Here is a 17,520-nt window from a genome sequence, read left to right on the forward strand (position 1 = left end):
CTAGATATATTTCTATTTGTATGAATACTCTATATACAAATTTTAAAATCTGTAGATAAAGAATTTGTTGAGTATATGGGTTGAGAATTGTTCTCTCTCTCTCTCTCTCTCTCTCACACACACACACACATTCTCACTTTTATAGATATAATAGATTATGCTAGATATATTTCCATATGTCTGAATACCCTATATACAAATTTTCAAATCTGTAGATAAAAAATTTGTTGAGTATATAGGTTGAGAATTGTTCTCTCTCTCTCTATCACACACATTCTCACTTTTATAGATATAATAGACAGATTATGCCAGATATATTGAAATATGTCTGAATGCCCAATATACAAATTTTGAAATCTGTAGATAAAAAATTTGTTGTATACATAGGTTGACAATTGTCCTCTCTCTCACACACACACACATTCTCACTTTTATACATATAATAGATAGATTATGCTAGATATATTTCTATATGTCTGAACACCCTATATACAAATGTTCAAATCTGTGGATAAAAAATTTGTTGAATGTATAGGTTGAGAATTTTTATCTCTCTCTTTTTCTCTCTCTCTCTCTCTCTCGCTATCTCACACACACGCATTCTCACTTTTATAGATAAAATAGATAGATTATGCTAGATATATTTCCATATGTCTGAATACCCTATATACAAAGTTTCAAATCTGTAGATAAAAAATTTGTTGAATATATAGGTTTAGAATTGTTCTCTCTCTCTCTCTCACACACACATTCTAACTTTTGTAGTTATAATAGATAGATTATGCTAGATATATTTCCATATGTCTGAATACCCTATATACAAATTTTCTAAACTGTAGGTAAAAAATTTGTTGAGTATGTAGGTTAAGAATTGTTCTCTCTCTCTCTCACACACACACACACACACAAGTTCTCACTTTTATAGATATAATAGATAGATTATGCTAGATATATTTCTATATGTCTGCCTACCCTATATACAAATTTCCAAATCTGTGCCCAAAAATGTGTGGAATATATAGGTTGAGAATTGTTCTCTCTCTCTCTCTCTCACACACATATTCTCACTTTTATAGGTTATATAGGTTGAGAATTTTTTGCTCTTTCCATCACTCACATTCACACTTTTATAGATATAATACATAGATTATGCCAGATATATTTACATATGTCTGAATACCCAATATACACATTTTCAAATCTGTAGATAAAAAATTAGTTGAATATATAGGTTGAGAATTGTTCTCTCTCTCTCTCTTTCTCTCTCTCTCACACACACATTCTCACTTTTATAGATATAATAGATAGATTATGCTAGATATATTTCCATACGTCTGAATACCCTATATCCAAATTTTCTAATATGTAGATAAAAAATTTGTTGAATATATAGGGTGAGAATTTTCCTTCCTCTCTTTCTCTCTCTCTCTTTCTCACACACACACAAGCTGAAAATTGTTCTCTCTCTCTCTCTGACTCTCTCTCTCTCTCTCACACACACACACATGGTCATTTTATAGATATAATAGATAGGTTATGCTAGATATATTTCTATATGTCTGAATACCCTATATACAAATTTTTAAATCTGTAGATAAAAAATTTGTTGAGTATATAGGTTGAGAATTGTTCTTTCTCTCTCTCTCACACACACATTCTCACTTTTATAGATATAATAGATTATGCTAGATATATTTCCAAATGTCTGAATACCCTATATACAAATTTTCAAATCTGTAAAGATAGAATTTGTTGAATATATAGGTTGAGAATTGTTCTCTCTCTCTCTCTCTCTCACTCACTCACTCACTCACTCACTCACTCACACACACACACACACATTCTACCTTTTATAGATATAATAGATTATGCTAGATATATTTCCATATGTCTGAATACCCTGTATACAAATTTTCAGATCTGTACATAAAAATTAGTTGAATATATAGGTTGAGAATTGTTCTCTCTCTCTCTCTTCTCTCTCTCTCTTTCACACACATTCTCACTTTTCTAGATATAATAGATAGATTATGCTAGATATATTTCCATATGTCTGAATACCCTATATACAAATTTTCTAATCGGTAGATAAAAAATATGTTGAATATATAGGGTGAGAATTGTACTTACTCTCTCTCTCTCTCTCTCTCACGCACACATTCTCACTTTTATGGATATAATAGATAGATTATGCTGGATATATTTCCATATGTCTGAATACCCTATATACAAATGGTCAAATCTGTAGATAACAAATTTATTGAATAGATAGGTTGAGAATTGTTCTCTCTCTCTCTCTCTCGCAACCTTACACACACAACCACACGCAAACATTCTGACTTTTATAGATATAATAGATCGATTATGCTAGATATATTTCCATATGTCTGAATACCCAATATACAAATTTTCAAATCTGTAGGTAAAAAATTTGTTGAATATATAGGTTGAGAATTGTTCTCTCTCTCTCACACACTCACATTCTCACTTTTATAGATATAATGTATAGATTATGCTAGATATATTTCTATATGTCTGAATACCCTATATACAAAGTTTAAAATCCGTAGATAAAAATACGTTGAGTATATAGGTTGAGAATTGTTCTCTTTCTCTCTTACGCACACACACACACACACACACATTTTCACTTTTATAGATATAATAGATAGATTATGCTAGATATATTTCCATATGTCTGAATACCCTATATACAAATTTTCAAATCTGTAGATAAAAAATGTATTGAATATATAGGTTGAGAATTGTTGTCTCTCTCTCTCTCTCTCTCTCTCTCTCTCTCTCTCTCTCTCTCTCTCTGGCTACCTCACACACACACACATTTTCACTTTTATAGATATAATAGATAGATTATGCTAGATATATTTCCATATGTCTGAATACCCTATATACAAACTTTCAAATCTGTAGATAAAAAATTTGTTGAGTATATAGGTTGAGAATTGTTCTCTCTCTCTCACACGAAACTGTGCGCTCGGCTTCTTCCCCCCCTTCCCACCCCAAATGCTTGGGAAACTGTGCACTGTTTTTGTTGGTTTTCAAGCTGCCTCTTCCCCCCCCACACACACACAGTTTAACAGTAGTAGGAGGTCAAGAGAAAGAGGGTGAGAGAGAGAGAAGAGTAAGTTGGTGAGAGAGAGAGAAAAGAGAAAGAGGGTGTTGGTTTTATATTTTTATTATCGTCTAATATTTTGAAAGCTGAATTTCTAATAAAATGTGCATCTATAGGAGATAATGCCTGGGAATGTGTTCCCCCCCCCCACAGTTTAACAGTGGTGTGACGTCAAGAGAAAGAGGGTGAGAGAGAGGGAAGAGTAAGTGGGTGAGAGAGAGAAAAAAAAGAAAGACGGTGTTGGTTTTGTGAAAAAAGTTGTTATTTACAATTGTTCGCATTCTTGGCCTTTTGGTCAAGATCAAAGTGTAGTATCTGTTCTTCAGATGCTGCACTTCTATTTCTTGTTCTCTTTCGGTGGAGGAGAAATCCTCCACGACTGAGACAATTTTTATTTTTGTACCTTTTCTCCACGTTAAAAAACGACCCTGGTGTCTAACTCTGTCCCGTGGGGAGGCATAGTAAATAGGTACAATTGTTCGCCATTAGTGGATGTTGACGTCACGTCACGTGACATGACTAAGCGTTTTTTTTTTTTAGTATGAATAACATTTTTTGTTTTAATTATAAAGTCTACACTTAATTTTATAGAAAATGATGTATATATAATAGAAAAAAAAAATTACTGGTTTTGTTGGATTCAAGTGGATCCCCCCCCTCCAGTTTAAGAGATAGCAGGTCACGTGGTAATATACAAAATGGCTAGCGTAAATATAAAGATCGGTTTTTTTATCGACGAATATTTTGAAAGCTGAATTTTTTTTTATTCCTGTACATTTTTTCCTGGTATTTTTCGTTAAAACTCTTGTATAAATACTATTTTTAACCAGTTAAATACGTTGGAGACATTGTCATGGAGTTTAATAATCTCTAGAACAAAGCAGAAGAGAAATTACAAAAGTATCGGTAAAACAAAGTGTTTGTTTACATTTGTTCGCCATTACTGGATGTTGACGTCACGTCACGTGACATGACTAAGCGTTTTTGGATTATGTAATATTAACATTAAAATGACAGGTTTTTTGGGGGGCCCCCCCTAGGAGAGAAATGATCAGTTCACCCCCTTTTAATGGTCCGTTTGGTGTGGAATTTCGATATTTGTCATGCGGGTGATCAAGGTTCAATATGATACATAATTTGTCAACTTTGGTTGTGTCTGTCAAAAGTTTGAGCTGACGTCACGTCACGTGACACGTATTGAATAACGTTAAAATGACAGGTTTTTTGGGGGGCCCCCCTAGGAGAAAAACGATCAGTTGACCCCTTTCTACTGGTCCGTTTGACGTGAAATTTCGATATTTGTCATCCGGGTGATCAAGGTGCAATATGATACCAAATTTGTCAACTCTGGTTCCGTCTTTCAAAAGTTTTAGCGTTACAAACAAACATACATACATACATACATACATACATACATACACACCGATTTTTGCCTTTTATATATATAGATGTATTAACTATAAAATATCATATTTTGACTTCAAAGTTGGTTGTTATATCCTGTGCTGATGAAGAAACTCAATATCGTCTCCGAAGTAATCGTACACGAAACTGTTGTTTATGTTGAGTTCATAAAACGCATGTAAACAAATATGCTATAAGTTTGTGCATCTAGGATATTTAGTATATATTTATTTTTTATACTGGCAGCTATGTTAACTTTGCATTTCCCTTGACAGTTTTGTACTCCTTTTTTTGAGAAGGCGATATATCTTTAGAAATTATGTATTAAACAATGTTTTACTATCCCAGATATTTCATTAATTTAAAACAACGCCATTTCTGCAAGTGATATTGTTTTTTAATTGACTACGTTAAATTTGAACGCTTTCGACTTCCGGTCGCGTCAGGGAGATTTTTAACATTAAACAGTCAATCTCATATTTACTGCAATGACATGTGAAAGATTTATTGGAAAATAAATAGATAATTTGAAGATTTATACCTCAAATATTATCTTTGAATGCTTTTGTTTATAGACTCTTCCATTTGTTTTTTTTTTCTGCATTGTATCAGCCTTCATAAATATCTACTTACTTATTTACCAGCAAGGCTGAAGGTGTTATGTAGATCGATTCGAATCGAATGAATGTTTGGAATCGTATGGGTAGACGTTTTACGAATCTGAATTAGTTTTATTTCGTCATATTTCAAAATACTATTTGCTCCGGAAATGGCAACCAATTTAGTATTAAGAAAAGAACGAAAAATCATGCCAAAAAAATCAGTAATAAGACCTTTATCTTTTTGCTCGCTGGGAGTTATGAATTGTTTCTCAGCAACTGTTATTGTTGTTGTTGTTGTTGTTGTTATTGATGATGATGATGATGATGATTGGATGTTGCCTAGCATGGCGACTGGGCAGGAACTGCTCAGCACGCCCTATCCTGCCTTGATAAAGATCAAAACCGGCTTCGAAACCTAGTAGGTGATGCCCTTTTCTCTTCTTTGCAACCTCTTTCCCAAAAGAAAAGATGCCGCGAGCCTGTCGCTACTCTATCGCTATTTTCATGGCAAGTGCTCGAATGAACTCCAATCTATATCCCCTCTTATCAAACTTTTATAAAAAATACCCGACTAGCTACAACCACTATATATGATTTTTCCCACTGCCTAAATGTAAACGCAGATTTCATGTACAAAGTTTCTTTTCCAGAACTGTCCGCCTTTAGAACACTGTTCCGCTGGCATGCTTCCCAGTTGAATACAACATGGCAGCCTTCAAATCCTATGTAAATAAGTTCCAGTTAAGCCGTTCTTATAAACAATCAAATTTTACCCAATTTACACCATAAATGATTACTACACTACCACCTTACATTCATTAATCCTTAGCCTCTTCGGGCATTGATAAGTTGTGACTCCTAAGTAAAAAAAAAAATAGGCGAGAAACATAGACAATTCCATGTCCTAGAGATTTTTATGAATTATTTTTTCCATTTGTCTGAGACTTGTATGCGACCCATTTGCCTGCATGTTCGAAATGCAGACGTTTGCATAGTTCTCAATAAACTACCTTTTGTAATCCTTTTATGCCTATGGTGTGATAAATCATCTCGTCTTTTTTTCTAGAGAGTCTACAGTTATTGTTTTCCTGGGGGTTCTCTATCTTTACATTTTTTTTTTGCGATTATCAGTAGATATTAGGTTTCTCTGTTTAAATGCCCTTTTCATAACCATGTTTACGTGCTTTCACGCGTCTTTTCTTTGGTTAGTTGTATGAATCGTCCATGTAACTGCTTCTCTTCTCATTTTCTTTTCTTTTCGTTTCCAGTTACGTTGTTTTTCTTTTATATTGTTAATTTTTGCAGTGCTTTTGCAGCAGTAATCAGCTGCTTACAATTTTAAATTATATATATTTCTATTTATTGTCCAGCCCATTATTATTATTATTATTATTATTATTATTATTATTATTATTATTATTATTATTTGCTCTCACTTTCAAACAGATTACTCACTAACAACTGGTGATGTTCCCTAGAGTTTAGATGACAACAGATCTCCCTAGATTTCCAGTACTCTCCACCTCTTTCGATAACTTGTGCAAATGACTTTGTGTTATCGCAACAGTCACTTGCCATTGAGACACTGACAGCGACCATTTGCTTTCACTGGAATGTGTGTGGCAACAAGCCTCTCCAAGGTCCCAATCCTCTTTACACTCATCCAGTGGAGGTCTTGTTCGTGCTTTCCCTCCTCAGTCTTTCCATTCTCCATGACCCTTCATCATTTTCAAATTTAACGTGAATAAGTTCTTGCCTGTTGAGCCGTCTTCTTAAGATTAGTTTGGTTTGGTTGTTTTGTTTTACGGCATATCAACCCTTTTTGGGTTATTTAATGCCGAATCCAATTATTTTAGAAATAGTATTCATGTCGCATCCAGTTATTTTGTGGAAGGTTTTTACTCTTCAAGCTCTTTGTATCTTCAAGCTCTTTGTATCTTCAATCGCTAATTTGTAGTGTTTGGTTTGGTTGTTTTATAGTGGATCTTATCGTTTTTGTTCCCTGCCCTGCAGGACATGAATGAGTTTTGCAGTGGGGTAGGGAAAAGGTTACAGTATTAATGTTCGGTACATTTTAAGTGAGGAAACCAGTCAGAAAGTGGGAGAGATTGAAAGAGAAAGGGGAAATGGGAAGAAAGAAAATGGGGGAAATGGTGGATTGTTTTTGGTTTTGGTTTTGCAGAACATAATTAAATTTTGAAAAAAGGAAGTAGGAAAACAAAAAGCATCAATGCTAGGTCAATTTCGTCTCAGGAAACCTCTTAAGTACCTCAACCCTAACCCTAACCCTAACCTCAACCCAAGTTCCACCATTACTGATCTTGTTGTCTCATCATCTACCTAACACATAACCTTTATCTTAGAGTGGCCCCGAGGCCTGGACAAGCGGTGATCCCCCCCCCAGAAAAAGATACAGTAAGAATAAAAAGATTGATTATTGTATTAAGTTTAAAACAATAAACAATCTCATTGTTTTTTTTTTTTTTTTGGAGACGAAAAGTCAAAACACCGATAAAGTGAAAGATAAGAATTGGTTCCAGGATGTAGCTTTTGCTGTGGACAATGCTGCACATTTGAATGATTTCAAGGTAAAATTGCAAGGTAAAAACAAGCTGATCACTGTTTTTATGATGATGATGACTCATGCTTCTTTTTTTAAATTGAAATTATCGAAGTTTCAAGTCTCTAGTGAAAATTGAATCCATTTCGTTACACGCAAAGAGTTGCAAAACTATGCTGATACGAAGTCTTCATTGAGTTTTGCCAAGTATGACACTCACCTGGAACTATTATCAAAAGACTTTGAGAAAAAATTTAATGGTTTCGCATCTTATGAACGCCATTTTGTATTATTTTCAGGACCATTAAATTTTGGTGTTGCTGAAGCTGAAGATTATCTGCAAATGGAACTCAGATCAAAATATTTGGTATTCACGTGATTTTTTTTTTGTTATGTTCCAGAAAGGTTTAAAAACTTTAGAAAGTTTACCACAAAGGATCATGGCAATTTTCGGCTCCACATATTTTTGTGAACCATTGTTTGCTTTTAAATAATCAACGGAAATATCTCAAAGAACAAGATTGACTGATCAACGTTTGTCATCCCTCATCAAACTCGGCACTACACAGAAATTTCAACCATACACACAAGAAAATGTTAATGAAAAGAGACGTCAAGCCTCGGGGCAAAACAGTGAGAGTCTGAATTCTTGTTGATGAATATTAGTTTTTTTATTTATGTACAATGCATTTTTTGCTACTGTATTGAAATGGATGAAGATCGTAAAAGTTTTCGTTATACGAGGGGCGTGCAATAAGTAATGCCCCTGACCCACTTCCCATAGCAGTAGAGCAACGAAACTTGGCACAGTTATTAGTCTTTCTCTACATAGGAACCACCCAGAGTTATGCATTTCTCCCATCGTTTAATGCAGCTCTGGAGACCGTTTTTGTAGAACACCCCAGGTTGATGATCCAACCACGACCTGACTTCAGAAATCATGGCTGCATCATCTGGGAAACGTTTTCCTTTCAAAAACAACTTCATAGCTGGGAAGACGTGAAAGTCAGAGGGTGCAAGGTCAGGAAAGTAGGGATGATGGGGGAGGATTTCATAACCACACTCTCGTGCTTCTGATCTGGTGACATGCAAGTTGTGGACCGGAGCGTTGTCCTGCAGGAAGAAGGTACCTTTGCTGATCTTGCTCCGCCTCTTGATTTTGATAGCTTCCCTTAATTTCCTCAAAAGTGAAGCATAATAGGCTCCTGTAATTATGGTACCCTTTGCCAGGAAATCTGTCATCACAACTCCGTCTTAGTCCCAGAAGACTGTGAGCATGACATTGCAAGCGGAGGGCTGCACACTTGCCTTCTTTGGAGGTGGTGAGTCCAAGTGCTTCCATTGCATTGACTGGACTTTGGTCTCTGGATCATAGTGATGAACCTGTGTAATCAGGTTTCATTCTGTGTAATCAGTGTTTTGAAAAACTTTGACTCATCTTCTTGGCGCATCAAGTTCATCCTCGAGCACTCGACACGTTCTCGCTTCTGGAATGGTGTGAGCTACCTGGGAATCCATCTGCCAGACACCTTATGCATATGAAAATGATCATGAATGATAGTTTCCACAGACCCTGTACTAATCTTGATATCTTGGCCTATTTGGCGAATAGTAATGCGCCGATCTTCCAGAATGGCAGCCTCAACTTGACGGACAGATGCCTCATCAATGGCAGAAGGGGGGCGACCAGGTCTGGGAGCTGTTTCCACAGACTTCCGGCCATGTTTGAATTCATGATGCCAGCGTTTTACAAGTTCATATGATGGGGCATTATCACCATAAGTTTCTTTCATTTCATCAAAAGTCTCCTGTGGTGTGCGTCCTTTCAAATACAAAAACCGGATCACTGCTCGACATTTAACAGGCTCCATTTAACACTTGACTCAGTTCAAAACAGAAACCACAATTAGTTCAGAGCTGTAATTTGACACATAACCCGTAGAGATATAAATCATTGCCCATGCAAAATTTCAGCTCGATCAGACAACTGGAAGTGGGTCAGGGCGACATCTCGGCGGCCTCGGTCAGGGGCATTACTTATTGCACGCCCCTCGTATTCTTTCATTGAATGACATGTACATTATTATTTGAATTTGTCCGTATGTTTCTAAATTGAAAAAAAAAAAAAATCGACTCATATGGCCCTGAGGAGGATTTTGTTTTCAACATTATACAGTGTCCAAAAATTTACTTTCTTGACTCCTGATTTTGATAAAGCAATTTCACAACTTCCGTACGTTGTTCAATGCTATACTTGCCCATAATTTATTTCCAGAATATTATCTGTAAACTATCTGAAATAGAGAGAAAAAACTAATCATTAATGGTAAATGCAAAGATTTTCAACCCTTCAGTGACATTTTGGACACCCTGTATAAACTGTTGCAATCATCAATAGTAAAAGAATACACGTACGTTATATTTGTTTTAACAATATTTAACTAACGATTGTTTTTTCTTGCATAATATTATTAAACCTTAACGATAGTATTTCGAACGAAATATTAACGTTAACAGTAAAAAATGCAGAGAGATATTAACAACAAACGCAGAATTTCCACGGGACCCTGCTATTTATTATTATTATTATTATTATTATTATTATTATTATTATTATTATTATTATTCACACACTTTGAATTCTCTTTTAGAATAATTTGTGGAGTTCTATGGAGTATGAGTGACAACAAGTCTTCCCAGATTTCCAGTACTCTTCACCTCTTTCAATGACATTTGTAAATTAATTTGCGTTATTGCAATAAGCGTTTACCATTGATTTCCCGTTAGTAGCGATAATTAGTTTTCACTGGAATTTGAGTGGTAACAAACCTCTCTAAGGTCACAGACCTCTTTGTAATCATCAAGCGGAGGTCTGGCTAGTGCTTTCTCTCCTCGGCTCTTTCATTTTCCTTGACCCTCCTCGATTGGTGTGGTGTGGCATAAGCCAACACTACTACTACTACTACTACTACTACTACTACTACTACTACTACTACTACTACTACTACTATAACGTAGTAACTGTGATTTTCCCTGCGTCTACGGTTTCAATAGGAAAATAAACGAACACTTCCTGAGAACATCTTTTACAGTCAGCATTTATAGCATTTTTAACGCCATGTTTTACGAAACTACTAGTTAATACCATTATTATTACTACTATTTCTATTATTATATTATTTTTATTAAGCTTATTATTATTATATGTAGTAGTAGTAGTAGTAGTATATTGGTTGAAATATACTACTACTATTTTGCTTCAAGTTTTACTACTTTGCTTTGGTGTGGTGTTAATCTTTGCTTCGTGCTGAAAAAGGTAATGTTGTGAGTGTGTGTATGTATGTGTGTGTGCGCGCGAGAGAGAGAGAGAGAAAGAGAGAAAGAGAGAGAGAGGGGGAGAAACAAAGGGGGGAGGGTGATCTAGATAATAATGTAACTTGAGTGCAAAATGTCGAAGCCTTTGAATAATTAATTCATGATTTCTTTTAGCACGAGTACGATAAACGCACACAAGAAATAAAATGATATTCCGGCGAAGCACGCACGCACGCGTGCGCGCGCGCACATACACACACAAACACAAACCAGATTTCTTTTACCGAGATAAACAAATCGTAAAGAAAAAACATTAGAAAACAATATTTTTATTAACGGGTCCTCATTTATCAAGGCTGAAGCCTATTCGAGGATAATGTTTAATAAGTGGAATAATAGAAATAATTGAAAAATGAAAACCCCCATATAGAATTAGGATCAACGATCGTTTTCCTCTTCCAATACTTTTATTGTCATCGAAATCGTCCACTTGTCGATGAAATAGATTGATTACCTATTCTAGTCGAGGATCCATCGCGATGCACCAGGAAAAAGCTCACATGTGTCCCCGCAGTAATCTGGTCTACATTGTAATCTACATTACACTGTAGAGAACCTATTGTTTATTTTATAAAATTATTTTATATGATGACTCGAATTAAAGTTAAAAATGTTATTGTTCCCCAAACACTTGAACGCGCATCTGTTTTATCAAAAAACCTACTGTGGTGTGTGCGAGGAACTTTTTTTTCGTGTACCGTGAGGAGGCCAAGACTATATATATATATATATATATATATATATATATATATATATATATATATATATATATATATATATATATATATTGTTACGAGCTGGGAGAGGCCAGGATCAGGAAGATTTTCCGTTCACCGGGATAAAATCTTCGACTTATTGTTGCCTTCACCCCACGTTACTCGCAACATGTAATAAAAATAAATATGATACATTGTCTGGTTCAAGATAATCTTTTCCTCGTTCAGCCATTAAGCAATGCAAAAGGATGGCAAGAATAATAACGGACCGCCTAGTTAAAACGTTTATTCTTATAAGGATTCAACTTCAAGGAAATTATACCAAAACAATCCTAACGGGCGAAGGTGTGGATGAACATAAACAATCACTATGAACACGGCGTCATGAGAGGAGAACGAAATCATAGCACCAAAAAATTCGACATGAATGATATAATAAAATTATGAACATTTTTCAGCAAATGGAGATTGGATTAGAATAAAAGTAATGTTACTTAGCTGTGCAAAGTAACAAATAAAAGAACAAAGATTATATCCTGCGATAAAGTCTTCTGAATTATCGAAAGATGGAATTATAGTCAGTGTATTGCTCTGTAGTTTTCTCTTTTTTAAAAAGAGGTGGTAGGTAGGCAGGTGTGAACTCGTACAGCGAAGGAGGAAAAGAACGTGAAAAAAGTGACGTCTTTGCTATTGCGTCCATCGCTAAACCGGAAGTCTTTCGAAAATATCGGCGACAAAAGTGACCCCCCCCCTGTAGAAAAGTGCCCAGTTGAGGGTTAAGGAATTAATATTTTTGGCCAATTTTTCAATAGGTTAAAATTTAAAACGACTCCGAATCTGTCGCCTCTGTCGAAAGTTTTAGGCAGACATACAAACATTCATACATACATGCATACATTTAGACAGGTGAGATTTATATTACAGACTAGTCTGGGTGCCCGGCGTTGCCCGGCGTTGCCCGTTTGTTTGGAGGTGTGTTGAGCAAAAACAAAAAAAAGTGGCAGTAAACAGGCAAGCTTGAAACCGTATCGCGAAGAAGGAAAAGAACGTGAAAAAAATCGTGACGTCTTTGCTGTTGCGCCATCACCAAGCCGGAAGTGACGTAGGTTTAAATTTAGGCTAGACAATCGAAAAGAGGCGATGACTTTCGAAAATATCGGCGAAAAAAACAACCCTTCCCTGTAGAAAACTGCCCAGTTTAAGGTGAAGGAATTAATGTTTTTGGCAAATTTTTCGATATTTGTTGTCTGAAGGGTTGAGCGTCAAAATGATACCAGTTTCATGAAATGATACCAGTTTCATGAAAACCCGTCGCATCTGTCAAAATTTTTAGGCAGATACAAGAAGATACATACATGAACTGATCATGATATCCTGAACCGATAAATACAGTTCCTCATAGTTCGAACAAGGGTCGCTGTTTTCTAGTCATCTCCACGATGGTAACTTGAATGTGCGATATGCGGATTGATATGCCATGGATTCTCACTAGTGACTAGCTGAACAAGACACGAGGTTCAATGCGTCTGTTACGGACCTCGTCACCTGTGGAATATTTTTGATAAAATGGTTTCTCTTGTGTTTGTTTTTTCCCCGTTAACAACATTCCTTTTCTGCCTCTTTTAAGTTGACCAATCCGCAGCCTTCGTTTCCTTTGCTGCGGTTTTCGACTTTGTTGCTTTGTGATTCAGCAATTTTTTTACTTTTAAAGATATAGATAGATAGAGAGATAGAGGGAGAAAGAGAGAGAAAGAGAGAGAGAGACAGAGAGACAGGGAAAGAGATGGGGGTTCTTGGTTGATCGTCTGTAGTCCGCAAGGAGGGGTAGGTGGTTGGATTATACCGCTGGTAGGAAGGAGTCGAACTGTTCATGGTTTCTTTTTCGGCTACTAATACAATATGGCCCTAGTATATATATATATATATATATATATATATATATATATATATATATATATATATATATATATATATATTAGCAAAAGTACCCGTCGTTGACTGGGTTCAGAAACAGCCTACAAGAAATGGACTCTGATTTATGAAAGTATGATAGGTTATGAAAAGGAAGGGTTGTAAATTTGGATTTAATTTGAGGGTATCAAAACCAAAGCAAAATATGATGAAAGTAAAAATAAAATAGATAAACCCCATAATTTATCTTGTTAAACTTTGTGACATATTTCCATTCTATGTAGGCCAGAACGAACACCCCATAATTTTATTATATTATATTTCTTCAAACTTAAACATAATTATCAAAGTATACTTACGCAGATAGATATGCAAAGTCTTTATTAAAGTTTGTGCCTATTTCCATTCTATGGAGGCCAGGCGAGAACACAGACCCCACAATTTTATTATACCATCCCTATTTAAGTTAAAACATACTTATCAAAGTATTATTATGTACATCTATATCAAAAACACTTGTAAACGTTTTTTTAAATTTTTTAATTTTTTATTTCCATACTTTCTGGACCAGGCGCGTACTCAGACACCACAATTTTAACGAATCATCGTTCTGCCAGATCAAACATACCCATTCCTGAATCTCGATACATCTTCTATCATTATATGTGATCAGTTTTCTATAATAGCCAACCATATAGGAGCCTATTCCTGACCAGACGCACATACATAAGTTCCTCTTTATATTATAAAGATATAGATATATATCTATTATATAAAGCTGAACAAAAATAAAGATATATATATATATATATATATAATATAAAAAAATAAAAAGATATATATATATAAAAGCTTTATATTATATTATATATATATATATATATATATATATATATATAATATAAAGCTGAGCGTCTGTGTGTGTGTCTGGTCACGACTAGGCTCATATATGGTTGACTATTATAGAAAACTGACCACATATCATGATAGATGTATCGAGACACAGGAATAGCTATGTTTGATCTGGCGGTCAATTTTTTTAAATTTGACCTCTATTTTGACCTCCTAAAATTTATTGTTTTGGGCTCAAATCAAATTATTAAGTTAGATCCATGTCCAAGGAACCTATATCTAAAATTTTAAGTGTTTAGACCGAAAATTGTCGGAGGAGTTTGGTAGAGTTCTCAAAGGTCAAATCGTTGACTTTGACCGTTTAATCGCCGAAAACCGATCACATCGATTTTCCCAAATCTCAGTTCCCCGTATATCAAATTTCGAGTCTGTAGACTAAAAATGGAAAGAGTTATTGCATAGGGAAATGTACATAGACACACACACAGACAGATAGACACTTTCACTTATATATATATATATATATATATATATATATATATATATATCTGTATGCTCCTTGTTTTATATATATATATATTTTTTTTTTTTTTTTTTTTGTATAATATATACAGGAATTTACATTTATATCGGTAGTCGGTTACCGACGGTTTCAAGCCCGGTAGTTGAGGACTGCTCTTAATGTCCGCCTCAGGCTCTCTTCAGCCGACTCTCATCTGTCTTTAACCGGAACCGGAACTCTATATATGCACACCATAATTTTTATTTATTTATTTATTTATTTTATCCTTTATATTTTTGTATTTATTTCTTTATTTTCTTTATTTATTATTTTTTTTTGTATGCTACTTTAATAAGATAATAAATTTGAAGCAATAAATTAAAAAGTATGGGATGATGTCTTCTATATTATTATTTTTCTTTAAGCATCACCCCCTATCATTCAGTTTATGTCTCGTATAAAAGCGTTTTAAAAGTTCATTTTGAAGTTATGTCTAATCTCGTTTAAAAATAGGGTAATAAAATTTAGATTGAAATAGACCTAGGAAGTGCCCAGGGGATGATATATACTAATATTTAAGTATCGCTTTGCGTTTAAAAACGTTTAAGATTTATTTTAAAATAATCTCTAGTTTCGTTTTAATTACGGTAATAATATTTAGTTAAAATAGACTTAAAATGTGTAAAAATATGGCATATGTGTATATTTAAGTATCGTTTCACGTTTAAAATTATTTAAAACGTTATTTTAAAGTTATATGTAATTTCGTTTTAAAAACTGTAATAAATCTTAGATTGAAATAGGTCTAAACGGTGTCAAAAATTGGCGTTTTTATATTTAAGTATATTAAGTATAATATGATCTCGCTCTATTTAAAAACACGTTTTAAAACATTTAAAATTCTAAACTTAAAAATTCTCTCTAGATCTCGTTTAAAATGGGTGATAAGATCTACAATAATATAAATATAAAATATTTTGGCATGTGTCTATAACTAAACCCTTTTTTTATCTTCACGTTTTATCTTTTTTTCTATCCCAATTTATAAGAAGCGATACTCTTCTATGTATACAGTCCTTCAAGCATTCGTTTCTTACATTTAAGCATCCATCTTCTTGGGTTGCTTTTAAAATATAATATTTTTCGGCATTGCAGAGCGAGCATTGTTTTAGCTCTGGGGAGTATGAAGGTTTTTGCTCGATTTTTTTCCATTTCACCGTAAAAGGTGCACCTTCTTCTTTTAACTGCCAGATCTTGTTTGCTAAAGCCGTATTACTTCTCTCTTTTGCTCTAAAAGAGCTCATGTGGATGTAATATCTCTGTTTAAACGACCCCTTCGTCATTCCAATGTATTTATTAGTTACGTTTGTGGATGTATTCGTTACAGTTGCTTCATATACAAGTGACTCTGCTTTACAATTCCCTTCAAGCGGGCACTCATTTTTGGCTCTGCAAGAGCATGTTGCATTTTCCCTCTCTATTAGTTCTCTAGAGATGATGGATTTTATTGACGGTGTTGTTGAGTAGCTTATTTTATTTATATTTCTATTGAATATTTTATGTAGCTTGTGCTTTTTTGGAAAATGTTTATCTAGTAGTTTCAAGAACAATCGTCCTACTTTAGTTTTTATATTTAAAGAGAATGGAGGTAGAAACCAAATTACTTTCCGTCCTCTGTTTTTTTTGTTTTTGTTGTTTTTTTGTTGGTTATGGGTTGGTTCGAATCTTATTTGTTCTTTAAATCCACTTTTATGGAGCGCGTCATTGTAATATGGAGCTGCTTGTTCAAATACTTCTGCATTTGAAGACAATGTAGATATTCTTTTGCTCACATTTGCTACCATATTTTTAAATATTGTCGGGGGTGGCATGAACCTTTGTTTATGTATACTAATTTTTCATTTGGTTTATGAAAGGGTTTATATATTCTTTTTTGGAGATCTAAAGTTACGTCTAAGAAGTCCACTTTACGTAAATTTGTGGATATTATTATTTTAAATCCTAACTCCTTGTTATACTTTTCTATTTCTTTTCTAAACCTGTCTAATGCATTTCCATTGTAATTTCGCGATAGACATAAGCCATCATCTCTATATAGTCCGAATGAATGATCTGGGAATTTCTTTTCTAAGTTGGCCAGTATAAACAGTCCGACTAAATCGCACACGTCTGCACTGTCATAGGCCCCCATTGCGACGTCAAATTGGTCCTCATCGTTTGTTTTTTTAACCCACGTTTTTCCTTCGAAAAACAATAGAGTCCGTCTTGCTTTCATAATTGTTTCTATATCTAGGGTGCTTATTTTTCTATATTTTGATGCAAATTTTAATGTCTTTTCTAAGATTTCTTTAGTAATGGAGGGATAAAAATCCACTATATCCATCTGGGCGAACCTGCAATTTTGCGGTTCTTCTATATTTTTAAACCAGTCCAGGACTTAGTTTGTATTTGCCCACAATTTAAGG

General features: G+C 34.4%; 1 pseudogene; it reads left to right on the plus strand.

Annotated features, from left to right (window-relative positions):
- Window positions 1-3,407: 3,407 nt before the first annotated feature.
- On the plus strand, window positions 3,408-3,541 carry LOC145242856 (U2 spliceosomal RNA; annotated as a pseudogene).
- Window positions 3,542-17,520: the final 13,979 nt, after the last annotated feature.

Source organism: Euprymna scolopes, chromosome 2 (assembly GCF_053919585.1).
Source record: "Euprymna scolopes isolate OS-2025 chromosome 2, ASM5391958v1, whole genome shotgun sequence".
Classification (NCBI taxonomy): domain Eukaryota; kingdom Metazoa; phylum Mollusca; class Cephalopoda; order Sepiida; family Sepiolidae; genus Euprymna; species Euprymna scolopes.